This window comes from Pan troglodytes, chromosome 1 (genome assembly GCF_028858775.2).
Source record: "Pan troglodytes isolate AG18354 chromosome 1, NHGRI_mPanTro3-v2.0_pri, whole genome shotgun sequence".
Lineage (NCBI taxonomy): Eukaryota > Metazoa > Chordata > Mammalia > Primates > Hominidae > Pan > Pan troglodytes.
Window position 1 is genome coordinate 181,558,611 of NC_072398.2, and position 27,348 is coordinate 181,585,958.

Consider the following 27,348-nt stretch of genomic DNA (forward strand, 5'->3'; position numbering starts at 1 on the left):
TATTATTTATTCCATAAATATTTCAATATGCGTTTATGAAAGGTAAGGACTTGAAAAATAACAATAAAATACTAAGTAAATCTTTTTTGACTTACTCTTAACACTCTCATATGCAAAAATATGCAGCTTACCAAATGCTTCTTTAACAACTATTAGCTCATCTGTTCATTATCATCTTGGGGAAGGCAACTGAGGCTCAGTGAGGTTAGTGAACTTGCCAGGCGTCACAGAGCCTCAGTTTCCTCAAAGATGACAAGGAACAGATGAGCAATCACTTGTGAAAGAAGCTGGATTCAAGCCCAGTTCCATGTGACAAAGACTATGTACTGTACCATGCACTTTACATTGTACCATATTGCTCTTCCTATACTGGCTTCAACCCCAGAGTTTCTCCTCTCACCCCCTCACCCCTGGTCTCTACTTTGGTCATGAGGCAGAGATGAGAGGGGCTATAGCTAAGTTGAGCCAGGCACTGGCAGAGGGATCTGACATTGAAAGTAATTAATATGTATGAGCAGGGGTGCATCCAAGTTTGCAGGGACTTAAGCTTATTTAACTTGATGGGCTGCTTTAAGACAAAAATATATATATTACAAATAAAAACTTAGGTCCGAAAGCTAGTATTGAGCTAGAATAAGAAAAGAAACAATAAATTACACATTTTTTAAAGCTTACAAATCTTTAAAGTATTTTAAATGCTATAAATATTATGAAATATTTAAAATAGCATATTTTTATTAATTAACCTCCTGAAACACTTATATAATAATTTTTCCTACACTTTTGGCTGCACATTCTTTGACCACCTTTTCATATGACTATGATTCTGTCACATCATTTTCTAAAGAGAATAAAAAGCCAATTTGGTCCTTTCTTTAACATGGTAGAGCAAATGTTTTTTATTATTGATAGTTTTTAAAGTTTATTTCAGCATTGTGACTCATAATGTAAAATTTTAGAATTATTATGTAAGTTAGGAAACTTTATCAAGTTTTCTTCGTACATAAACTTTAAGATTTTAGAACATTTCATGTTTTCTTGTTCCATGACTAATCTTCGATTCTTTTTGTTGACATTCATTAACCACATTTCCTGGGTCATTTCAGGTTCTTAAAAGGGACCTGTGCAAGTAGGGGGCTCCTGAAACTTGAGTTTCATTAGATTTAGAGTAAAGTTGACTCATCAGATTAGCTGGTTACCTTTTTCCTTCCAGGCTCTTCTGTCCTCATTTCCTCTCCCTGGGGCCAGATCTTCATTTCCTCACCAGGCCTCATACTTACCTAGGAAGCAAATTTCACTTCAACTCCAGGCACAAAGCATTCATTCCCCTGACTCTGTAACTCTGCAAAACAGTGCTGAGAGTCCCCATCACCCTCCTCAGTGACTGAATTAGACCACAAGAGCCTTCTAATACCTGGAGTATCTATAAATAAGAGCATGCATTGTAAACTTCGTGGGCTTTAAACACTGGCTACACCAGGTACAGAAGAATACAGAGGCTTGAAGATGAGTATTTTCCACAAAGATATGAGGCCTTGCTGGAGCTGGGTTAATTTCCCTCACACATTTCGTTGTATAAATACAACAGTTGAGATGTTCAATTAAAATAAGTACCCTTAATTTCAAATGTTAGTCTGTTGTGTGCATAATTATTTACTGAGCTGCCTAGGATATTTCTCACAATTACATTTTCTTACTTTCCCAGTAAAATTACTGGTAATTTTTGGTTTCTCTTTCATTTAACAGGACAAAACAAAGCATTCTGGGTCTGCCTAAGGCAGGACTAATATAACTGCCTCAATAATGGCTACCTTCTAGTGAAGGCAATCTCCAAGAGCGGAGGAGGGGAAAAATCCAGGATTTTTCATTCTTTATATAAAGAATTTGGCTCTATTTAACTGTTTGTTTCTTTGTTTGTTTCCTCATAAGCATAGACAGACTCTATCTAATATTGTTTATATATCATGAACTGCTAAAGTTTTGGACATAGGTTGGAAATGTATCTCATAGATCTTGGTTCTCTTAGTGTCTTCGAAAATGGCATTGTTCAAGGCACCACTGCCTACTCAGTCTGGGTAGCCTCTTAGCAGACCAGAGGGTGTTGGGGATGTGTTTCCTACAAGTGCCTCCCAGGGCATAGAGCAGGCCAGAGAAGGAAGCAGAGATTCAAATTAGCACTAACCAATACTCATATCTTATTTAAGAGAGTTGAAGGTCATTTCTCATTGACATTAGGGATTTTGCCTATTTTATTCACTAATGAGCTGGGGAGCTCGGCTGTGTCTCTTAATGCTGAATTGTCTTGGAAACCATTTACGTTAGTTGCCCTAATTTTTTTTTTTTTTTTTGGGCGAGTCTTACTCTGTCACCCAGGCTGGAGTGCAGTGGTGCAATCTCAGCTCACTGCAACCTCCGCCTCCCACGTGCAGGTGATTCTCCTGCCTCAGCTTCCCTAGTAGCTGGGACTACAGGTGTGTACCACCACACCTGGCTAATTGTTTGTACTTTTTAGTAAAGATGGGGTTTCATCCTGTTGGCGAGACTGGTCTTAAACTCCTGACTTCAGGTGATCTGCCCACCTTGGCCTCCCAAAGTGCTGGGATTACAGGTGTGAGCCACCATGCCTGGCCTAGTTGCCCTAGTTAATTGCTGGATATCTTTTCTACCAACTTGATTTCTATTGTGAAATTCTGGGTCCTTACATAATTCATGGGTATTCTGTTCCATTGTCATCTCATGCCTGTCTTAGGAACACTGAATTGCAGCTATTTCCAGTTAACTTACAGGATGTTTATTTTTTATTTTTAAAATACTTTCTGAGCACCTACTCTCTGCCAGCATCCTGCTAAATATTGTAGAAACAGAGTTGAATAAAAAAGACAAACCCTGTCTTGAAGAAGCTTTTAGTCTAGGAGGAGACACAGACAAATATTTGATTATTGTATTAGTTGGCATAAGTTACAACAAACAACCCCCAAACCTCTGTGGCTTAACATAAAAATTTACTTCTCTTCTATTAATAGCATATATGTGGTTCGTAGGGTAACTCAGCTCCACAGTACATTGGGGACCCAGACCTCTGCATCCTATTGGAGGTAAGGGAAGAAAGAATGTGGAAGATTGGGCTTAGAAGAGGTGAACATATCTCTTGTGCACACTACATTTGCTAGAGTTGGTTCATAGTCTTATCTAACTGCAGGGAAGACTGAGAAATGTAGTCTAGCTGTGTTCCTGAGATTAAAAGGAATTTGAGTTTAGAGAGCACACGGTATTGCCCTTGTTACACTAATAATAAAGGGTAATTGTGCTGTGACAAAAATCAACACAGGAATTATGGGAGAAGAAGAGGGGAGCTTAGTTTGTGGTATGGGGGTGGGGATGAGAATCAAGAATAGCTTCCTAAAGAAAGTGACACTTAAACTGATTTTTGAAGGATATTTAAGAGTGAGCTGGGTGAAGAAGGGGAAAGTAGGATTTGAAGTAGGAGGATGACACCAGCAAAAGTAAGAAAGCATGAAATAGCAAAGTGTATGCTTAAATATACGAGTCAAAGGACTTACATCTAGATTTTGCATTTGATGAGTGACACAAGGAGGTTAGCAGCAGTTCTGGGTCACATTGATACATATTAATTCAATTGTTCTGATCAAAAATATATTGCCCAATTTTCAAAATCAAAGAAGTATTTTTTGAAACTAGTTGAAAGTTAAGCAGCCAGCATGACCTAGTTGAGAACTTTATTCAGAAAGAAAATGAAAAAGAATTTGGAAATGAATTTCCCTGAAAATCATGTCTCCATTTATTTGTGAAGACATAGAAACCACAAATTTTAAGGATGTGCAGAGAAGCAGTTTGATGCACTTTTATTCCTCCAGTGAAATTAACAGCAAAATTTTCTGTTATAATACTCAGAGTTGTTTTGCTTTGGGCTCATTGAAGAACAGTTAATGTAAAAATGATTGGATTAAAAATCTCATAATTTTTTGTGCCTGCATCTATATTGCTGAAATTGGTCTAAAAAAGTCTATGGCTATAGAGTGCCCTAGAGCTCTTGCATTTTGTAACTATCTATGAATTGATTAAGACCAAAGTCTATCTACATAAGAATCTCTCTTAGGAAGAAATAAAGTTTTTGGCTCAGAGAGGGATTTCAAAACAGGAGTTACTGCAATGAAAGACACATTTCTTGGACCATTTTTAAATATGAGAAAAATGAATAGTACATCTAAATGTGGAATCTATATCGATAGAACTGGAGGTGGAGTGGGCGTCAAACAGTGCTTAGGGGAAAGGCAGGAGGGAAGGAAGTTAAAATAGGACCAATAGTGTTTATCTTGAAACTTGGCAGACAAATCTAGTATTTCATGGTAGAAAAGATGGCAGAGAAAGTCAAGAGATGGGAAAGTACCATAAGTTTCCAGGCAAGTCCACAAAAGCAAACCAATACAGGTAGAATTAAAAGAGAGAATACATTTAAAGTATTTAACACCATGCCTGGCACTTAATAAATGCTTAACAAACATTAACTATTATTATTATTAGTGTTTATTTTGCCTCATTGGACACTGCTAACTCAACTCTCTTCTTGCTTAGGTTATTTCTTCGTTTTTTCTCTTGTCAATTTTATTTTTGCTTGATAACAAACATTGAAAACACAACATTGATGCAAAACATTTCTCAAAGCTGGCTCTCCTGAGCCTACCCCTTCCATCTCACTTTCAGACAATGTTTTATGTTTCTTTTATTTTATGACATAGTACCCACAGCTTCCCCCCACCCCCCCCCCCCCCCCCGTAGCATTTGTTACAACTGTGTACTTGACTGAAAGTTCTTTGAAGACAACAGAGTCATTTTTCATTCCTGTATCCTCAGGGAGACTACTGTGTGCTTGGCTTGAAATCAAGTGCTTGTACTTGAGCATATGAATGAATGGCCAACAATGAATGGTTCACTTAGCCCTTTTACATTCATTTTATGCTCTGGTTAGCTCAGTGATGCAGGTATTATTATATACAGAGACACTAAGGCTTTGAGATGTTTAAGATTTTTACTCAAGATTTTAAGTGGTATAGTCAATATTCCAATCAGCTGTCTTCCTGTGCTTTCCACCCAAACACAGGATGTTTCCTTAGAATTTATTATAGTGAGAAATAAGAGTGATCTAAGCATTGAGAGACTTGTGTTCTAGCATTGCTCTGTACCTCTTTTAGGGCATTAATAATTACATGATGTCTTATGTTCTTTACCACAAGCCTGAGAACTCCTTAAAGTAAGGAATAGCTGTCTTATGCACCTCATTATCCCCAGCATCTAGCACAGGATGTGGCACAGATTAGGTTCTAGCTATATAGCTATTTGACGACTGACTGAATGAGTGAATGATACAGTTATTCTTGATAGTAACAATAGCAATAATAATTGCATATCATACAAATAAATACAGAGCACTTTTTTTTTTTTTTTTTTTTGAGACGGAGTCTCGCTCAGTCACCCAGGCTGGAGTGCAGTGGTGCGATCTCGGCTCACGGCAAGCTCCACTTCCTGGGTTCATGCCATTCTCCTGCCTCAGCCTCCCGAGTAGCTGGGACTGCAGGCGCCCAACACCACGCCTGGCTAATTTTTTTGTATTTTTAGTAGAGTCGGGGTTTCACCGTGTTTGCCAGGATGGTCTCAATCTCCTGACCTCGTGATCCGCCCGTCTTGGCCTCCCAACGTGCTGGGATTACAGGCGTGAGCCACTGCACCTGGCCAATACAGAGCACTTTTACATTCATTATCTTCTTAGATGTTTATCCCACTCTTGTAGATTTGTCAAGACTAGTTTGTTACTCTTATTCTGGAGTGAGGCAAACTGAGTCCCAGAAACTCTTAGCAATACACCCAATTTCATACCTTGATATAGAACTATAATGCCAACCCTTGTATATCTGACTTCACATGTCATGCCTTTTCATCTTTATCAGCCTGTTTCAATCCCGAGAGATTTTTGTCTTTACAAAAGGAAGAGTAAAAGAAGACCAAAAGTTGGATAAATAGAAAGTATTATTGGCAGAATTTCAGGTCATTTGTGCTATTAGAGGTGAAGATTCCTTTGGGTGTACTTTATATCAGTGCTTCTTAAACTTCATTGTGTTTATAAATCAGTAGGCATCCTGTTAAAACATAGATCCTGGTTCTTTAAACCTGCTACAGGGGCTGAGATTCTCCACTTCTAACAAATTTTCAAATAATGCTGATGCTGTTGGTTCAAGAATCACACTTTGAACAGCAAGACTTTATATCACCTATGCAGGGACCCTATCCTCTCCTAAGCCGGCACTTGTGGAGCAGGCTGACTCAGTCTTGATAGTACCCATTTCACCAACCTTGTCTCCAGCTTTTGTATTTATACCTAATAGTATTTTTCTGAGTAACCATTTTAGTTCACAGGGAATTATTACCTAAATTTATGTCACTTGGGCAAAAATTTGAACACTGAGGATAAGGATTTAATCTGTTTATTTTGTCCATTGGGATAGAATACATACTATGCTGCTGATCTCCAACTGAAATGTAAAACCTCCCAATGGGACTACTTGAGATTTCATTTGTTGAATAGATGCCTACGTGGGAGATGACTGGTGGGTCCCAGAAGATATCAGCAGGGATCCAGAAAATATTCTTTTTCGTTCTGAGAAACAAGGGCTAAGGAAGTCATGAAAAGAGAGTGGAGCTGGGAGTCTCTGCCATTCCATATGTATCACATTTGTTTGATAAGTACTCTAGGTTTTAACATATGCAGTTGTAAAATGTGAACTATGTTACCGATATCACAGAATTGCTGTCAAGATTTCAGCTACTGTAATATTATATTTCCTCTCCAAAGTCATAAACTTCTTGAAGGTAGAACTTGTTTTACATTTGACTTGCCAACTAGAGCACTGCATATAATACTTGCTGTGTGATATGCCACCAGTAACAAATGATCCAATACACTATTTATCTGTGAGAACACTTAATATGTAAAATATTATAATACTAATATTTTTGTATATTGCTTTGGTATTGTAAAGAAGAATATTTACTTATCTGGTCAGTTACAAAGATCTATTGATTTTGCCTTCTACTACATCTCAAATTTATCTCCATCCTTTCCCTTCCTAATTAAAGTCTGATCATCTCTCACCTGGGCTAGTTTAATAGTCTTCTAACTTATATTTCCTTATCCACTGTTAACCTTCTAAAATCCATTATCTATGAGGAAGCCATAATGATATTTTAACATTTTTTAAATCTGTTAATGTCACCTCCCTGCTTAATAGCTTTAATGCCTTCCCATTATACTTGGGACAAAGAGAAATTCCTTACAAGGTCTACCATGCCGTTAATGAACTAGCACTTGCCTACATCTTTAGACTTACCTCATAACTTTCTCCCCCATGAACTTTGCCTATCAGTCTGTGGCACTAGCCTTCTTTCAGTCCTTTAACTGGAGCACATGTCTTTTAAGCACGGGGGGATCACAGGCTGTTCTCCTGGCCTGAAATGCACAGTCTATTTCCTACTTTCATCCAGTAAAATCCTTATATTTTAGTTCAATTGCCTACAAGAAAATTGTCCCTGACTCCACTGAGTCTTGGTTTTTTGTTGTTGTTGTTACATGTTCTTTTACTACTTAGTCCATTCATAGCACATTTTATTTGTATAATTAAATGGTTTTTGAATTATTCACTCAATATCAGTCTCTTCTATTAGACTAAGAACTCCATGAGGGTAGGGACCTGAATATGTTTTATTCATTTTTATAACCATAGCTCTTGTCACAGTATCTATTTCACAGAGTTGTTGAAAGCAGTCAAGGTGATAATCAATGTGAAGGCTCCTACCACTTAAAGAGATGTGGCAGGTGGCCATTAAATGTTACTTTCTTTCTTATACTTTCATTTCAATTAGAAATTTTCCAACAGCTGGATTTAGCCTAGTCCCTGATATTGACAGATTTGGCTTAGATAAGTAGGGGTATGGAGAATGCAGAATTATAGACATAAAACTACAGAGCTACCCAAAGCTTATGAGACTGGAATTTAGCTAGACTAGAAAGCTAAAGTTACAGTAAAAAGGTAATCCAAGGGAAGACTTGGAATGGCCTTTCTGTGTTGCCTTCAATGTGTGCATATGAAAAATAAAACAAACAATAAACATGTACACATGAATCTAGGTGTAACAAACTAAAGCTGAAAAGTCTCCTTTCTACTGTGGACCATATTATACAGAGGATCCATTTAGAAAATTAAAATGAAATGCATAATTCTAAAGCTGCAATAAAAGCTTCACTTTTGCATAGCTTTAAACTACTGACTGTTCTGAATTGCTTTCTCTGGTAAGATTGCTTCTGTAGTTGATTGCATGTCAAATAAAAAACTCAGCTATATGAAGACTCATAAAAAGCAATGTATTTTAACCTAAAGACACATCATTCCAATGAATTGCAAAGTTACAAGGGGAAGAATGGGACACATTATGAGGTTTCAAAAACCCCATTTCTTGTTTCAATCCTTAGGAAGTTCTTAGAAGAGATCCTATATGGGTATATTTTAGACCATGCCATATTATATCTCTCTAGTCTCTTAAAACTGAACTAGTCAATCATCCACTTTAGCCCTCCCTACTTTCTTATAGTTTTGCAAAAGAACTCCAGTTTATCCTAATCAACTACTATTGATCTCCTTCTCCCTTATATGAATGCCCTTTTTGGATCAGTTGAGGGAATTTTGATTTGTTTTTCTGTTTTACTCATATTAAGAACAAATTTCTGGCACAGCAAAAGGACTCCACAGCAGGCCAACTGTTTGTAAAACTAGTTCTTCATTGAGCCTTCTGTTTCTCCATTTCTCCTTCTCTTTTCTGATCGCTTTTTTTCTGTATTCCTTTAGTTTAATGAACTGCTTGATTAACCTCCTTTAGCTTTAAAAAACAGCTTGCTTGTTTCTAGCACTGAATTCCAAGGTCATTTTTCTTTCAGGACAGGTTTCCTCAGATGCCTTCTCTGATCATAGCCTATGACACTTGTTTCTCCTTAACACTGAAAGGATAGACCTGGGACTTTAATTTATTGTCAGTTGTAACACATGTCTGCATCATTTGTGGCCCATGGGCCCAGAACACAGAATACAGTGGGTGAAAGTGCGTGAAGATACTATTAGGTTAAATCTCTTAGTCATGGAGCAGTGAGCTTTAGATCTCCGACTCGCCTAGTCTTTTTAGTTTTATTATTTCCACAATCATATTCCATTTCCTTAACGTATTCATGTTTTTCTTGTATTTATTTTTTGCCATTGTTGCATGTAGGTGTGAGTCAGCTGCCTTACATGCCCATATAATAAATACTATACAGAACATGCATTGAGCTTTTACTCAATTCCAGGCCATACTTTTATCTGTATTAACTAATATATACACTTTATATATATTGACTGATTTAATCCTTACAATAAACTTATGAAGTAAAAGCTATTATGAACCTCATTTTTCATATGAAGAAATTCGAGCTCAGAGAAGCTAAATGACTTGCCCAAAGTATCACATTAAATAACTAGCTGAACTAGCATTGAATGCTACTCCACAGCCTAAACTCTTAAACATTATGTTGTAACATTTATCTAAGGCCATTTACAAAGCATATTCACATATGTCATCTGATCTCCATGGCAACCCCATAATTATTTCCATTTTATGGATGAGGAAATAGTGGCTCCAAGATATGAAGAATATACCACAAATCACATAACTAGTAAGATGTGGAACTGAGATATGAACCAAGTTTACTGATTTTAAATTTAGAAATTTTCCACCAAATCATAATTGATGTTCTAAATTCAAACATTTGGTAATACCTTTGCATCTGGTTTAACTACAGGTATGCACACAATGTATACGTCTATTCACACATACATATGCATATATGCCTTTTATATTACCACATGTATAAATATCATCTGGATCAATTTTTAACTCTTAATTTGACTAGTATATAAACATAACAAAATGTACCGGTTCTTTTGAAAGAAAAAAACAACAGCAAACCATTTTTGTGTCCTTAACAAAGACTATATTCATATAATCAAAATTTACCTCATTGGAAAGCTAATATTTTTGACATTGACCCCTGGATAAATCCAAGGATAATCCATTTTAACCAGATAATGTACTCTCCCAAAGGCAAGGTTGTGTAGAATATCGTTCCATGCAACTCCCTGGTTTCTGCATGTCCTATAAGCCCTTTATCTGAGGTGTGTTGGGGTATGGTGGGAAGACACAGGTTTTGGCATTTCTTGATCTTATTTTGAATGTTGATTCTACTTCTGACTTTCAGCAAATTACTTTCACTTAACTTCTTTCTCTAAGCCTCAATACATTAACCTGCTAAAAAGAAGTAATTTTTCTGACCTTTAGCCTTTCTCCCACTAATTTGTTTTTCACATACTTGTCAGAGTGATAGTTCTAAAATACTATCCAGATCATGTCATTAACCTCCTTAAAATCCATCTCTCACTCTCCTTTGCTTTAAGGATAAAGTTCATATTCTTTAGCCTGACTCTCAAGGTTCTTTAGAACCTACCTTTCTAGTTTTATTTCTGTTGAACTTCCCTCATCCTCCCTACATTTTAATGTCACTTCAGTCCAAATTCACCTAGTTATTAGCAGGTTCAAGCTTAGAATCCATATTCCCTGATATGAAGTTCAATGCTTTTTCTATTCTAACACCATCTCCAATTAACAAACCTCTAGAAGTAACTTCTTATGGAAACTTATTACATTTACCACCCTCAGAGCATACTTACTATTTCATCTTTTATTCTATTGAATATTTTAAAGCAATCAATTAACATTGTTGCACCACTCTGCTAGGTGCTGCATTATCTGATATAAGTAATACAGTCCTTCCATTTAAGGAGCTCAAAATGTAGTAGGAGATATAAAGACAAAAATAATTCTAATCAGCATAGTGTCTGTTCCTCTCTTTTGACATAATGTAACATGTATCAGAGCAGAGGGACAGAGACAGTCCTTGGGCTAGTGAAGAAGTAGGAAAGAGTACAGAATTGGGAATTAAGAGAACTGGATGCTGATTCCAGATCTGCTATTAACTTTCTACATGACCTCAGATAAATCATTTCTCCTCTCTATGCCTCAGGTTCCTCATCTAAAAAATGATGGGGTTGGATTAGCATTTGATGATGCCTCAGACTCAAGTAAATATTATTGTCATCCTTATAGCTAACACTGCATACTGTCCCAAAATAAAAATAGCAACTATCATTAGCTGAGGGCTTGCTATGTCCCAGGAACTGTTTTAAATACTTTACGTACATCTAATCCTCACAATAAGCCTGTGAAGAGTGTATTGTTATTATTGTCCTCACTATGCAGATTAGGAGTCAGAGCTAGGAAGAGGTTAAGTAAGTGATAGATCTGTGATTTGAACCTCGCCTTTGTGTATCCAGAACTAGTTCTTTCCCCCTACATTCTTCATGGCTTCTTAAAGATGAGCACCACTCTTATAGCAATGGTGCTTAAGCCTGTAGCTCCATGGAGACTAGAGCATTAACCTCGCTTGGTCATATTCCTTTGATCAGTTTTAAGCAGTAGGCCCATTTTCATTGCATATAACCATTGACAGATGTAGTAATTCTCTCAAAACCGGTGTCCATCATTCCTCATTATGGATAATTTCACTTCAAAAATATTTAAGAAGCTAGTCTGCATGTTGCTGATGACTTTTTAAATTACAAACTAGAGTATGGTCCATTTATTGGTATTTTGGAAGCATGATTAACAATACAGCTAAACAGATCTTATCAAAATAAATAAAGTGAATGGTGCAACTTTCATTTTTTCTCATGTATTTCCCTTTTACTCACCAACCCATAAAATTGGTAATTGAAATAGATTCCTTCCTATTAATGTGAGTTCAATATAGCACTACACTATATGGGCTTATATATATGTGTATGTGTCTACATATACAATTTTATAAATATATACGTATGTATACATACACATGTATTTAAACATATGGTTTTAGAGGAGAATGTATAGAACCTTAAGGATAATTTCTTCACCTTTTCTCATTATTCTACCTTTTAAGGTGCTTTCACAAACATTGTAACTGGATCATAAGACCTTTGTGATCCTGCCTAATAAAGAGATTCTGATTTTTTTTGTTTTATTTGTATTTTGAGGATTACAGGTTCTCAACAACTCTGTGAACTAGGCCAAGTATTAGTTATCCTCTTCATTTACAGAGGAGAAATCTGAAGCTCAGAGATAAAATGACCTGTTACAGATCACATAACTAGAAAGGGAAAGAGCCAAGACTTGAAGTAAGATTTCCCCGATTTCAAAGTCAGCATTCTATTTACTACATCATAATGTCACCTCTGCATTTTTCATGTATAATTTTATTCAAGCCTTGTATAGATCAGGCAGATTGCAATTGTTGTGGCTGCAGATAAGCCCAGCGATGAGCAGGGTTACTGAATCTGACCTGCATTTGGCCAGATCCAGTGAAAGACTGTCAGGTTCTTTTGCAGGCATGGAAGACATACAGGCAGGCTCAGGTCAAGACCACAAAGAGCTCCACCTGAACTTTTTATTCTTTGCAACTTGGGCTTCACCCTCAGGTCTAGGAAAAGGCATTGGTCAAATCAATTCCACCCATTGTTGCCAGGAGGGAACTTCCTCATTCATATTTATATACAATTCTTTCAAACTGCTTTCTGATGCAATTTTACTTTTGTTTGTATGATTATTTGTTTAATGCCTTCTCATCCTGCACATACACACTATAGACCATAAATGCCTTGAGGTCAAGGTCACGCCTGCTTTTACTCATTACTGTATTCCCAGAACCTGGAATTTGGTAAATAATAAATATTTGTTAAATAAATGTTGAATGCATGCAAATATGAAGTGTTGATTACTTACTCAGTGCTAGACTCTATTCTGGGTGCTGCTACCTTTTTGCCTATTAAACCTCACTGAATCATAATCACCCAATGAGACAGTAAAGGACACTACCAGGTTGTGTGACCTCATGGCCAAAATTATTGAGAGTTGCTTTTACTTCCGAAATTTCCATTCAGTCGTCAATCTACTGCATTCTGGTATCAAGTTCCACCATTCTATTAGAACTGCTTCTTTCACAAATCTGGGAACATCTTTTAAAACCTTATCCCACAGGACTGCCAGGATTTGACATTGTCAATAAATCCTCCTCCTCCTCTTCTTCTTATCTTGCCTGGTAATATTCCATCATGGTTTCCCTTTTATACCTACATCTACTCTCTCCCATTCTTCCTCTTAGTCTCCTTTTCTTTTGAGGGCCCTTAAGTGTTGTACTCTCTTCAGAAAATCTCCCTACTCTTCTCATTTATACTCTTTAATTCATATAAACTTCAACTACTATCTACAAACTAATACCATCTGGATATGTAATTTCATTCCTAGATACTCTTAAGAGGTTCAACTCCACTTTTCCAAATATTTTCTGGCCAGTGGAGAGTACAGGAAGAACATTTGGCTTTTTGTTTGTTTGTTTTTGTTTGTTTTGCGGAGAATGTGATATAAAAGCATGATGCTGGGGAAACTTCTAGCATATTTGGGTATGAGTGTGAATAGTTAGAGGCTGTTATACAGGGACTGGTTGTTTGTTCCCTCCTCCCCAAATTCATATATTAAAATCTAACCCTCAATGTGATGGGATTATGAGGGAGGGCTTTTGGGAGGTGATTAAGTCCTGAGGCTGGAGACTCACTAATCCCATTAATGGGATTAGTGTTCTTATAAGAAGAGACCAAAGAGCTAGTTTGCTGTCTTTCTGCTATGTGAGGATCCAAGGAGAAGTTGGTTGTCTGCAGCCTGGACAAGAACCTTCACTGGAACCTGAACATGCTCTTGCTGGCACTCTGATCTCAAACTTCCAGCCTCCAGAACTGTGAGAATAGATTTCTGGTGTTTATAAGCCACCCAGTCTATGGTACTTTGTTATAGAAGCCCAAACTGACTAAGAAGCATTCATTTTATTTTCTTTCTACAGATTTTTTTTATGAAAAGAAAAATAAAACTAGCATAAAATAGGAACCTAATAAATATTTTTGAATGAATACATGAGTGAATGAACAAATTAGAGAAATTGATTGGTCTAGAAAAACTTTGTACTTAGTATTTTCCAAATATAATTTACCATTGTAACAATTAATGATAATAATTTCTGATATTTCTTAAATCTACTTACTTTCACAGGTTCTTACTGCCACTGCCCTCATTCAGACTTCCATCATCTCTATTTCCAATAATGTGTTCCCCTCTAGTCTGCCTTCCATATAGTCCCCCAAATGATCTTTCTAAAAGCAAATTTGGTTGTGTCAGTGTCCTGCTCAAACTCTTCAATGACCTTAATTTTATATACATTAAAGGATTAATTCTTTAGTTTATATTCAAGAGTTTGCCCCTTTCTGTGTGTTAGTCACATTGAATTACTATCTGTCCTTGATTCACTATTTTTATTCCATATATTTCTTATAGAACTTCAACTACTTGAAAGCCTTGCTATTTATTCTTTTACTTCTGCTTTTTATATATACTGTGTCATCTGTCTGAAATGCTTTAACTTTCTGTGATGTTTAATATTAAGTTTCAACTTGATTGGATTGAAGGATGCCTAGATAACTGGCAAAGTATTGTTTCCCGGTGTGTCTATGAGGGTGTTGCCAGAAGAGATTAACATTTGAGTCAGTGGACTGGGAAAGGAAGACCTACCCTCAGTGTGGATAGGCACCATCCAATCAGCTGTCAGTGTGCCTAGAACAAAGTAGGCAGGAGAAGGTGGGATAAAACTGGCTTGTTGAGTCTTCTGGCTTTCATCTTTTCTCCCATGCTGGATGTTTCCTTCTGTTTCTCCTGCCCTTGGACATCAGACTCCAGGTTATTTGGCCTTTGGACTCTTGGATTTACACCAGTGATTTGCCGGGGTCTCTCGGGCTTTCAGCCACAGACTGAAGGCTGCACTGTTGACTTCCCTACTTCTGAGGCTTTTGGACTTGGACCGAACCACTGCTGGCTTCTTTCTTCCTCACCTTGCAGACAGCCTTTCTTGGGACTTCACCTTGCGATGGTGTGAGCTAATTCTCCTTAATAAACTCCCTTGCATATATACATATATCCTATTAGTTGTGGCCCTCTGGAGAACCCTGACTAATACACTTTCTTACTTTGCTTGTAACTCACTATAAAGCCCTTAGTACAGCATCTGGCATATAGTAAGCATTTGATAAGTGCAGCGAGTATCATGCCGTCATTGACGTTACTGTCACTGTTGTCATCATCATCATAAGGTGTGAGGGATCCTAGCATATCCAATGTATCAGAGATTTTACAGATGACTTTGTCAAATTTGCATTTTATACATAGACAAATGGATCCAGGAAAAGGAAGAGGTTGGTTCAGACTTTTGGAGCTTGTAAGAAAGACAGCAAATCAAGAGAGCTAGAACCTAGCTGAATTAACTTTGTTCACTGCCCTAATAGTCCTCTTGTGGTTTTCAAATTATTTCACCTTCTGACTAATTGATAGCAGCAACTGTTACAGAGGAAAGAGCATGGCTAGTCTTAGCTATGCTCAAGTTGTGGCTGTTGTATTTAGTTGATAATATTATTCATCTCATAGAGCTGTTAAAATGCTCCCCTCCACAACCCCTGCTGACCTCATATTTGGCACATTTCCCCTCAAACACCTAGGTTAGAGGGATTCCAGAACTTAAAACTATGCCGGGCTAAGCAGTAGTTGGTTTTTAAAACTTGTAGAAGGGAAATATCATGGGAAGAAAGTTAGGAGCATATTGTCTTCAGGTGTGAGCAGAAACTCAAAATAGATTTCTGCATACGGGTTTCTAGTCGTGCTCGGGAATGCAGCCGACTGAGCACAACATGGCCATATCCTGGAGCTCTGCCAGCTTTGCCCTCCCTATGAGGGACACAGGTGCATCTGTGCCTGTGGCCCATATTATACATCCTTAAGAGGTTCAAGTACATTTGGGTTCAACAAGAGGTATAGAGAGGCCTGCAGAGTGTTCTAGGCATTTCTGGACCAGTTTCCTACATTGTAATACTTCAGGGACCCACACATCCATCTGTAGAAAATTTTGTAGGACTGCTTACCTAGTTTCAAGAAGAAAGTGCCTTCAAGATTCTGTATGTCTTCTTCCTGTCCATACTTCTGTCTCTCTCAAACCAGATATTTTTCAATATGAGCTTGAATAAATCAGACTGGGATGATCTTCAGTTAGGGAATTTATAATATTCCTATCCTCCTGTGCAGAGAAGCTGAAATTATATCAAAGAAAATGGGAACTTTTGTTCATTAAGAGGAAGTAAAGTAGCACGTATTGATTTTCTACCATTTTCTTGTTTTTTTTAAATAAATCCTTTGAAATAGATAATAATGTCTTTTAACAATTAAATTGAAATATTAATAATCGCAATTTTACTAACTTAAGAAAGATGACAAAGATAGTGAGCGCCAGAGTAAGATTTTAAATGAAGCCCTATCTGACTTCTGCCTTACCATGAAATCTCCAAGTAGCTCTGTCACCTTTCTTCCTCACTTTTCAGCTGTGCCTTCTTTAAGGTCTCTGGGTTGTGTTTGCGCCCATATTAGCTTAATACAAATTATATACTTCCATCCCTCACTCCTTGTTTCTGCCTTCCTTCCCCTCCCCAAAAGTGTCTCATTTCTCTGACTCTTGCTTTTAGATTGAGTGCATGGTATTGATCAGGATCTCACTAAAAGTATCACTTTCTGATTAATTTCTTCCCCTAAATCCTCATTAGATGTGAATTGTGTAATTGTTAAAAAATAGGCACTAGTTCACTTTGCTTCAAGATGTGTGGTAGTGTTAAGAAGTTACATATGTGGGTTGCAACAAAAAGTATTGGTATCAATTTCATTAGTTTGCCAGCTTGGAGGATAAATGAGAGAGAGAGAGACAGAGAGAGCCAGAGACAGTGGGGTTTGATGGAGAGGAAGGAGAGGGGAGACAGAAAAAGACAGAGAAAGGAGGGATTTAGAATGAAAAGATTTGGTTTAGGCCTCTGGCATTATGTGACTAGGGTATATTGTTTAACTTCTGTAAGCCTTAATTCCTTCATTGACAATAAGGAGATTTCATCTCTGCTCTCACCTCCTCACAAGGTGTATTAGTCAGTGTTCTCTAGAGGGACAGGACTAATAGGACAGATGTATGTATGAAAGGGAGTTTATTAAGGAGTATTGACTCACACGATCACAAAGTGAAGTCCCACAATAGGCTCTCTGCCAGCTGAGGAGCAAGGAAGCCAATCTGTGTCCCAAAACCTTAAAATTAGGGAAGCTGACAGTGTAGCCTTCAGTCTATGGCCTAAGGCCCGAGAGCCTCTGGCAAACCACTGGTGTAATTTCAAGAGTCCAAAAGCTGAAGAACTCAGAGTCTGATGTGTGAGGGAAAGAAGCATCCAGCATGGAAGAAAGATGAAGGCCCTAAGACTCAGCAAGTCAAGTCCTTCCATGTTCCTCTGCCTGCTTTTATCCTAGCTGTACTGGCAGCTGATTAGATGATGCCCACCCAGATTGAGAGTGAGTCAGCCTCTCCCAGTCCACTGACTCAAATGTTAATCTCCTTTGGCAACACCCTTACAGACACACCCAGGAACAATACTTTGCATCCTTCTATCTAATCAAGTTGATGCTCAGTATTAACCATCACACAAGGGTAGTGTGAGATCAGTGAAGACATGGATATAAATTTATTTTATAGATTGCGAAGTGCTTTACAATAGATTGTACTAAAAGCATTTATTCGGTATTTAGAAAATAACAGTGTTATCACATGCATTTTTTCTTTCTTGCTTATTTCTCAGTATTTTGGTTCATGAATTGTTACTCTGTTGTCCACAATATTCTTTACTTGTGTGAGAGTTCTAGAGTCTCTGGGGTCTAGGACAGGAGTTACAGGAAGCAATCTCTTACCTGAGGCTGCTGTAACCCTGAATTCAGGCAAAGGAGTAGAATCACAAAACTGGAGCACAGAGTAGAGAGCCAGAGTCTGATAAGCAAAAAATAAGTCAATTGTCTAAATGGGGTGTCTGAGCTGGGAATGTGACCTCAGAATTCTGTAACCTGGGAGCAGGGTTAGCCAACTGTAGACTGAGGGAATTTCTCAGTAAAGGCTGGACATTTGCAACTGGATATTTGTTGGCTATATTTAAATACAGACTTGGGTTATTAGGAACACACATCATACAGATATTTTCATTTTGATGTGTTCTGACTATCAACCTCCTCTTTCCGATATGCCTCATAAATCACTTTCAAGGCAGTTAGGATCTTTCAGGTTCTTGGAACTGAATTCATCTTGACTAAAATTATTTGAGCATTCATATTTTTTCCAAAGTTCCTATTCTTTCTGATTTCATTAAAAAGTGTTCCTCTTTTTTTTTCAAGACATAGAACAATTAAGATCATTTGTTTCCTTTGTGAGAGAATTCAACTTTGCTTTGGAAGTGTATCATCTCAGATGTAATATTGTCTTTCTTACCACCTGTGAACATCTGTATAGCTATTAGTCAAGGTTATCCAAAGAAACAGAGCCAACTGAGTGTGTAAATATATAGAAAGAGATTTATTATGAGGAATTGGCTCACGTGATGATGGAGGCTGCTAAGTCTAAAATCTGCACTGTGACTTGGCAGTCTAGAAACCCAGGAGAGCCAATAGCTCAGTTCCAGTTTGAAGGCCCATGGCCTAGAGACCCAGAAGAGCCAGTGGTGTAGATGAAAGCCACAGGCAGTCTGCTAAGCAATGCCCTCTTGGCAGGAGAGGTTGATGTTTTTGTTTTTGCTTTCTTTTGTTTTTCTATGCAGGCCTTTAACTTGATTGGATGATGCTAACCCACATTATAGAGGACAATCTGCTTACTTAAAGTTTATTGACTTAGATATCAATCTTATCCAAAAATACCCTCCATTTTGATACATGAAATTAACTGTTACAATAGGTAAAAAGAAAAAATTTTGTCCTTTCTTTCTTTTTTTTTTTTTTTTTTTTGGAGGCAGAGTCTCACTCTGTCGCCCTGGCTGGAATGCAGTGGCGTTATCTCGGCTCACTGCAAGCTCCGCCTCCCGGGTTTATGCTATTCTCCTGCCTCAGCCTACCGAGTAGCTGGGACTACAGGCGCCCGCCACCACGCCTGGCTAATTTTTTGTATTTTTAATGCAGACGGGGTTTCACCGTGTTAGCCAGGATGGTCTCGATTTCCTGACCTCGTGATCCGCCCACCTCGGCCTCCCGAAGTGCTGGGATTACAGGCATGAGCCACCGCTCCTGGCCTGCATTTATTTTATATATACACATCATATTGAATAAAATACAGAAAAAAAAATGCCAGATTAAGAAAAATAATCACATACTTTTACCACAGAGAGTTTTTCACTACCATTTTGACATCTTTATTCCAGTCTTTAAAACCACATTTGTATAGTTGAGCTTATATTACCTGTACCATTTTTTTATACTGGGTTATCACATATTATTGTATAAACATTTATCACACTACTAAAATATATAAAAACTACATTATCATATATTTATATAGGATTTTATGTACCCTTTGCTTGGTAATTTAAATTGCTGCCAATTTTCTTTGTTATAAATAATGCTTCAACGAACATCTTCATGAATAAAAGTCTCCATCTGCATGTTGACTTTTGTTTTATATCACATTTGTAGGTAAGATTATTGGTTTTGATGAAATAAATATCATACCAAATGTTGCATTGGTTTTAAATGGGATAATTGGAGTAGCAGATTTAAATTTTTATTGAGGGCTCTTTTTCTATTACCAGTGGAATTTGCATCCTATTAGGAAAGACATATTTTAAGAGTCACTACAAAATAATCAAATCTCTAGGGCAGTCTGTTCACAACAATTTGTTAGCATTTTAATAGGTTTTAGGTATTTAAACTCATTCTTCCAGAGTGCTTACCATGGATGCTTTCTGTGAGACAGTTCCCTCTTGGAAAGTTGCACTGACCCGTTTTAGGGAATACATTGCTGCTATGTTAAGATTGTTTGGGCAGCAGAGACTAGAATTGAAGGATAGTGGTTGTTGTAAGGGCTAATTATGCAGCTAATGGCTTTGCTTAACATATCAATAAGCATTTCCTAAACTGAGTCTCCTTTCTTCTTCCAACAGGATTCTTCCAAATGTGCAGATATTATGACATTGAATTGGAGAGTGTTTTCTCTACTCCCATACAAATGGCATCATGTACTGATGCATTCTGACAGAAACATAGGGAATATTTGGCAAACATCTTGTTTTTTACTGTTACTTCCACACACCCATGATATTCAGAGGTTGCCCTGATAAAAACATAGATCTGAGGCCAAAATCTGTCACTCACATTTGAATTTTGGCAAGTTTTAGATAGAGAATCTCCTTGTGTCTCTAAGGTACACCTCATCAAAGGGAAGCAAAGGAAGATGGTGGTAAAAGGATAATTGTTTAGGCAAAGCCCTCCCTCTAGGAAGCTGGAGGGAATGGCATGGGGAGCAGCAGCAGTGGCAGCATGGTTTTTTGAGCTCTCGCTATTTACTAGGCACCATGGTTCAATAATTTGCATACATTATCATATTGAATACTTATCATGAGCCCATGGAATACATGTATATTATTATCATCCCCATTTTGTAGATGAAAGAATAGAATGTAAAAAAGGTAATAACTTGCAAAGAGCCACACAGTTAGAATGAAGTCATACTAATAGAACAGGGTAAATTAAATCTCATCCACTTCTGTAATTGGCCTTAGACAGAACTAGAGAAATGTTTCTCTTGAATAATGGAGAGCCGGTGAGAACGGGTACTAATGCAGTTAAATATGAAAAGAGGAAATATGAGGTGACTGGGCCTCTCCGAATGTTATTTTCTCTGTGAAGTAGGATACTGAGGTTCTGAATTTGGAGAAGGATGAGTATGGAGGTGAGGGTGACTTGGGAATACTAATGATGATTTGAAGTAGACATTGAGAGGATAGGCAAAAGTTGATTAAATACTCACAAAAGGGAAGTTGAGCATTCCCAAGCACCCAGTGGAATCTGAAGGCTAAAGATAAATAGTGCATTCAGTCACACAGTGGTTTGAAGAAAACTCCTGTGGCAGGAGCCACTGATGCATTACATAGGAAATCCTAGCAGCATGTGAAATTCAGTAACTCTCTGGTTCTACATGATTCAATTGAAAAGTCTTGCTCAAAAAAATAAGCAGTTGAATATATAATTTTTTCCAAATTTTAATTCAGCTAAAATATTTTTCCTAATTCTTGTTAATTAGATTTGTTTTATTTGTTATGAGAAAATTACTAGAACTTGACAAAAATTATTAAAATCATATTAAAAATCTGCCATATTAAACCATGACATAAAGAATTCATAATTTTGTAAACACTCAGTTAATTAAACAAACAAAATTGTGGTAGACTTTGGAAAAGTAAAAATAATAAAAGATACGTAGGTTCCACTACCCTCAAGGACCATATAGTGTAATGGTGCCTACATAGGAATAAATAGATAATCATAGCACCTTATTATAAATGCTATGACAGAGAAAGTACAATGATGTATCTGTCTGCTCTGGCTGCTCTCACAAAACACCACACTGGATGACTGGATGGCTTAAAGAACAGAAATTTATGTTCTCACAGTTCCAGAAGCTAGGAGTCCATGATCAAGATAGTGGCAAATTTGGCTTCTAGTGAGGGTTCTCTTTCTGACTTACAGATGGCTGCCTTCTTGCTATGTTCTCATGTGGTCTTTCCTGTGTGTGTGTTCTCAGAGAGAAAGCTTTCTGGTATATTTTCCTATAAGGACACTAATCTTTTTAGATCAGGAGCCCACTTTTATTACCTCATTTAATCTTAATTATTTCCTCTGAGACTGTATCTCTAAATACAGCATCACTAGGGGTTGGGGCTTTAATGTATGAATGGGGGGTGGCCAGAAGCATTTAGGTCATAACAAGGATGCTGTTAAATTACATATGAGAGCCCTAACTCAGGAATGGAGGTGGTAAGGCAAAGCTTTCTGCAAGAAATGATTTTTAAATTTTAACCTGAAAACTAAAGGAAGTTACTCAGATAAATGGGAGGGAGACAGGGGAGAGTGACTCAGATAGAAGAGGGTGATTATCTGAAAGATCTATCAGAAGACAGAGAGAAAGCATGACACTTTTGAAAGAATAAAGTAAGTTTGTTGGAGTTGGCCCTTAAAATAGGGGTAGAAAGTAGAGGTGAGAAATTGAAAGTAGGAGGAATAGAAAGATAAACAAGAAATAAATCAAGCAGGGCCTTGAAGCAATGATAAAGAATCTGGGTTATATGATATTGAAGAGTTTTGGATACAAAAAAGCCCAGACTGAGAACACTGCAATAAATACCAAACTCTTCAATGCCCAGACACTGAAGAACATCTATAAGCATAAAGATAATCCTGGAAAACATGACCTTACCAAATGAACTAAATAAGTCACTGGGGACAAATCCTGGAGAAAGAAAGATATGTGACCTTTCAGACAGAAAATTCAAATAGCTGTTTTGAGGAAACTAAAAGAAATCCAAGATAACAGAGAAGGAATTTAGAATTCTAACAGATAAATTTAACAGAGAGATTAAAATAATTAAAAAGAATCAAGCAAAAATTCTGGAGTTGAAAAAAGACCCAATGATCTATTGCCTACAAGAAACACATTTTGCCTATAAAGACACACATAGACTAAAAATAAAGTGATGGAAAAGATATTCCATGCCAAAAAAGAGGAGGAATTGTTATACAAGTATCAGACAAAATAGATTTCAAGAAAAAAAGATAAGAGGCAACAAAGAAGGTCATTATATTATGATAAAGGAATCAACTCAGCAAGAGAATGTAACAATTATAAACATATATACACCCAACACTGTAGCACTCACATATATAAAGCAAATACTATTATAGCTAAAGAAAGATTTTTTCCAATACAATATAGCTGGAGACTTCAACATTCCACTTTCAGCATTGGACAGATCACCCAGACAGAAAATCAACAAAAGCATACTTAATATCCTCTATAGACCAAATGGAACCAATAGATATTTATGAAGCATTTCATTTAATGATGGCAGAATACACATTCGTTTCCTCAGCACATGCATCACTCTCAAGGATAGACCATATGTTAGCTCACAAAACAAGTCTTAAAACATTCAAAATTTGATGGCTGGGTGCAGTGGCTCATGCCTGTGATCCCAGCACTTTGGGAGGCCAAGGCGGGCAGATCACCTGAGGTCAGGAGTTTGCGACCAGTCTGACCAACATGGAGAAACTCCGTCTCTACTAAAAACACAAAATTAGCCAGATGTGGTGGCGCATGTCTGTAATCCCAGCTACTCAGGAGGCTGAGGCAGGAGAATCACTTGAACCCAGGAGGCAGAGATTACAGTGAGTTGAGATGGTGCCATTGCACTCCAGCCTGGGCAACAAGAGCAAAACTCCATCTCAAAAAAAAAAAAAAAGCATTCAAAATATTGAAATAATATCAAGCATCTTCTCTGACCACAATGGAATACAACTACAAATCAATAACAAGAGGAATTTTGGAAAATACACAAACACATTGAAATTAAACAATATGCTCCTGAATGAGCACTGGACAATGAATAAATTAAGAATAAAATAGAAAAATTTCTTTCAAGAAATGATAATGCAAACACAGTGTACCAAAACTTAGAGGATACAGCAAAAGCTGTGTGAAGTGGAAAGTTTATAGCTATACATGCCTACATCAAAAAGAAGAAATATTCCAAACAAGCAACTTAACAATGTGTCTTAAATAACTAGAAAATCAAGAACAAACCAAAGCCAACATTATTAAAAGAAAAGGAATAACAAGCATCAGAGCAGAAATAAATGAATTTGAAATAAAGAAAACAACACAAAAAGTCAATAAAACAAAAAGTTGGTTTTTTGAAAAGAAAAACAAAATTGACAAGCCTTTAGCTAGACTAACTTAAAAAGAAGAAAGAAAACCCAAATAAATAAAATCAGAGATGATAAAAGAGACATTACAACTGATAACATAAATTCAAAGGATCACTGGTGGCTACTATGTGCAACTATATGCTAATAAATTAGAAAATGTAGAAGAAATGAATAAATTCCTAGACACAAAACCTATAAGTATTGAAACTTGAAGAAATCCAAAACCTGTATAGATCAATAATAAGTAATGAAATCAAAGCCATAATAAAAACTCTCCCAGCAAAGAAAAGCCCATGACCTGATAGTTTCATTGTTGAATTCTACCAAACATTTAAAGCAGAACCAATACCAATCCTACTCAATCTGTTCTGAAAAATAGAGGAGGGAATAATTCCAAACTCATTAAATGAGGCCAGTATTACCCTGATACTAAAACCAGACAAGGATACATCAAAAAGGAAAACTATAGGCCAATATCACTGATGAAGATTGATGCAAAAATTTTCAACCAAATACTAGCAAACCAAATTCGAAAAAACATTTAAAAATTTGTTGAATTAATACTTGTTCATTCGTCATGAACAAGTAGGAATTATCGCAGGTATACAAAGATGGTTCAACATGTGCAAATCTACTAATGTGATACATCATACCAGTGAAATGAAGAATCCATATGATTCTTTCAATTGATGTGTGATATGGTTTGGCTATGTCCCCACCCAAATCTCATCTTGAATTCTGATAATCCCCATGTGTCAAGGATGAGACCAGGTGGAGGCAATTGAATCATGGAGGTTGTTTCTCCCATACTGTTCTCATAATACTGAGTGAGTTCTCACAAGATCTGATAGTTTTATAAGGTGCTTCCCCCTTCGCATGGCACTCATTCTCTCTCCTGCTGCCCTGTGAAGAGGTGCCTCCTGCCATGAGTTTAAGTTTCCTGAGACCTCCCCAGCCATGTGGAACGTGAGTGAATTAAACCTCTTTTCTTTATAAATTACCCAGTCTTGGGTATTTCTTCATAGCAATGCGAGGATGGACTAATACAATGCTGAAAAAGTATTTGATAACACTCAACATCCTCTCTTGAAGAAAACCCTCAAAAAACTGGGTATAAAAGGAACATACATCAACATAGTAAAACCCATATATGACAGACCCATAGCTAGTATACTGAATGGGAAAAAGACTGAAAGCTTTTCCTCTACATTTGGAACACAATAAGGATGCCCACTTCACCACAGTTATCCAACATAGTATTAAAGTTCCTAGCTAGGGAAATCAGACAAAAGAAAGAAATAAAGGGCTGGAAAGGAAGAAGTCAAATTATCCTTGTTTGCAAATGATACAATTTTATTTGGGAAAAAATCTAAAGACTCCACCAGAAACCTATTAGGACTCATCAGCAAATTCAATAAAGTTGCAGGATACAAAATCAACATACAAAAATCAGTAACATTTTCATGTGCCAGCAGCGAAGAATCTGAAAAAGAAATAAAAAAGTAATCTTTTTTATGATAGCCACAAATAAAATTAAACACCTAGTAGTTAACCGAAGAAGTGGAAGAGAATACTATAAAACACTGATGAAAGAAATTGAAGAAGACCCCTAAAATGGAAAGATATTCCATGTTTATGAATTGGAAAGATCACTATTTTTAAAATGTTTATACTCTCCAAAGCAATCTACAGATTCAATGCAATCCCTATCAAAATACCAATGACATTTTTCACTGAAATAGAAAAAAATTCCTAAAATTTATATGGATCAGAAAAGACCCAGAATAGCCAAAGCCATCCTCAGCAAAAAGAACAAAACTGGAGGAATCACATTACCTGACTTCAGATTATGCTACAGAGCTACAGTAACCAAAACAGCATGGTACTGGCATAAAAACAAACATAATAGACCAGTGGAACATAATAGAGAACCCAGAAACAAATCCACATACCTATGGTTAATTCATTTTTGACCAAGTTGCCAAGAACATACACTGGGGAAAACACAGTCTCTTCAATAAGTGGTGTGGGGGAAAGTGGATATTCATATGCAGAAGAATGAAACTAGAATCTCACCATATCTCACCAGTCTCATCATATATGGTGACCTATGCCTCACCATATACAAAAATCAAATCAAAATGGATTAAAGACTTAAATCTAAGACCTCAAATCATGAAACTACTACAAGAAAAAATCGGGTAAACTCTCCAGGACATTGGACTGGAGAGTTTCTTGAGTAATTCCCCACAGGCACAGACAACCAAAGCAAAAATGGACAAATGAGATCACACCAAGTTAAAATCCTTCTGTACAACAAAGAAAACAATAAACAAAGTGAAGAGACAACCCAGATAATGAGAGAAGATATTTTTCAACTACCCATCTGACAAGGGATTAATAACCAGAATATAAAAGGAGCTCAAACAACTCTGTAGGAAAGAAAAAGCTAATACCGTGATTAAAAATGGACAGAAGACCTGAATAGACATTTCTGAAAAGAAGACATACAAGTGGAAAACAGTTATATGAAAAGATGCTCAACACTGCTGATTATCAAAGAAATGCAGATAAAAACTACAATGAGATATCACCTCACCTCAGATAAAATGACTTATATCCACAAGACAAGCAATAACAAATGCTGGTGAGGATGTAGAGAAAAGGGAACCCTCATACACTTTTGGCGAGAATGTAAATTAATACAACCACTATGGAGAACAATTTGGAGGTTTCTCCAAAAACAAAAAATATAGTTATCATATGATCCAGCAACCTCATTCCTAGGAATATACCCAAAAGAAAGGAAATCAGTATATCGAAGAGGTATCTGCCTCCCATGTTTATTGCAGCACTATTCACAATAGCTAAGATTTGGAAGCAACCCACATGCCCATAAACAGAGGAATGGATAAAGAAAATGTGATACATATACAATGGAGTACTATTCAGCCATAAAAAGAATGAAACTTGTAATTTGCAACAACATGAATGGAGCTCCGGAGGTCATTTTGTTAAGTGAAATAAGCCAGGCACAGAAAGACAAACTTTACATGTTTTCACTTATTAGTAGGAGCTAAAAATTACAATAATCAAACTCACGGACGTAGAGAGTAGAAGGATGGTTACCAGAGGCTCAGAAGGGTAGTAGGGTGGTGGCAGGGAAATGGGGATTGTTAATGAAAACAAAAAAAATCAGAATGAATAAGACCTAGTATATGCTAGTACAACAGGCTGACTATAGTCAGAAATAATATAACT

At 36.9% G+C, this 27,348-nt stretch overlaps 1 protein-coding gene across 9 annotated transcripts in view; it reads left to right on the forward strand.

Annotated features, from left to right (window-relative positions):
* AGBL4 (AGBL carboxypeptidase 4) overlaps nucleotides 1–27,348 on the forward strand; it is a 1,457,272-nt gene that overhangs the window by 556,771 nt on the left and 873,153 nt on the right. The gene's annotated exons all lie outside the window — the stretch shown is intronic.